This window comes from Colobus angolensis, unplaced genomic scaffold (assembly GCF_000951035.1).
Source record: "Colobus angolensis palliatus isolate OR3802 unplaced genomic scaffold, Cang.pa_1.0 Scaffold39, whole genome shotgun sequence".
Taxonomy (NCBI): domain Eukaryota; kingdom Metazoa; phylum Chordata; class Mammalia; order Primates; family Cercopithecidae; genus Colobus; species Colobus angolensis.
Window position 1 is genome coordinate 4,310,897 of NW_012117265.1, and position 1,625 is coordinate 4,312,521.

Here is a 1,625-nt window from a genome sequence, read left to right on the forward strand (position 1 = left end):
GGTTTCACCATGTTGGCCAGGCTGGTCTCATATTCCTGGCCTTGAGTGATCCTCCCGCCTCAGCCTCCCAAAGTGTTAGGATTACAGCCGTAAGGCACCATGCTCAGAAGAATGTTCTTTGTTAAGGGCACAAAATATTCCATCATATTGTATGTATATATACACATTTTGTTTATCCATTCATCTGTCAATGGCTGGCAGATCTTTTAAAATTAAAATTAAACGTACAAAAATCTGTGTGGTTTGCAAGAATAAATTTCGATTACTTCAAATATACAACAAAATGTGGTAGGCCAGGTGCGGTGGCTCACGCCTGTAATCCCAGCACTTTGGGAGGCCGAGGTAGGTGTATCACCTGAGGTCAGGAGTTCGAGACCAGCCTGGCCAACATGGTGAAACCCTGTCCCTGCTAAAAATACAAAAAAAGAAATTAGCTGGGCATGGTTGTGGCATCTGTAATCCCAGCTACTCGGGAGGCTGAGGTGAGAGAATCGCTTGAACCCAAGAGATGGAGGTTGCAGTGAGCCGAGATTGCGCCATTGCACTCCAGCCTGAGTAACAAGAGCAAATCTCTGTCTCAAAAAAAAAGTAGTAAATATTTTTCTGAAATATAATTTTTTAATATACAATTATTAACACATTATTTCATTTTTTTCATTTGTTTGTTTTGGCGCAGTCTCACTCTGTCACCCAGGCTGGAGTGAGTGGCGCAATCTCAGCTCACTGTAACCTCTGCCTCCTGGGTTCAAACTATTCTCCCACCTCAGCCTCCTGAGGCGCAGTAGCTGTGATTACGGGCATATGCGCCATCACACCCAGATAATTTTTGTATTTTTAGTAGAGATGGGGTTTCACCATATTGGCCAGGCTAGTCTCAAACTCCTGGCCTCAAGTGATCCATCCACCTTGACCTCCCAAAGTGCTGGGATTATAGGCGTGAGACACCATGCCTGGCCATTTGGGGGTAATCTTTTTAACTGAACAGAAGTAATTGAAGTAATTTGCAACTCTACTGGACAAAAATCATTTGCAATTGATTAATTCCCTGTGGGTTGGCAATAACTTCAGAGTCCAGGTCTCAAGCAAACAAATGAACATTGTCTTGAGAAGGAAAGAACTAGCTAGGCCTATCAGACAATGCTTCAGCGTGATACTGAAAGGAAATGCAGTCATCCTTTTGCCTCATTTAAAAGGTTTAGGTAATTTGCTTCTTAATACAAAGGATGGATTAGAAGACAAGAGGGTGATGGAACAAGAGATAGAGCTGGAGCAAAAAACAGGAGCCAGATCACGGAGGACACTGGAGTTTAGGCTTCCTTCTGGAGGAATATAAGAGCACTGGGTGTTTAAAAAAAAAAAAAATGTGTACCATGATGTCCCCTACAGAGTGGGCAGGAAGGGTGCCAGGCTATCTACAGTCCAGATGACAGATCATGTGGACTTGAATCAAAGCAGCATTGGTAGATGTTCTAAAAACATAAAGTCTATTAAAATGGCACCTAATTCTTGTTATATATATATATATACACATACATAATTAAAAAATATATAAAAATATACATTTTTTTTTGAGATGGAGTCTCACTCTGTCGCCCAGGCTAGTATGCAGTGGCACAATCTCTGCT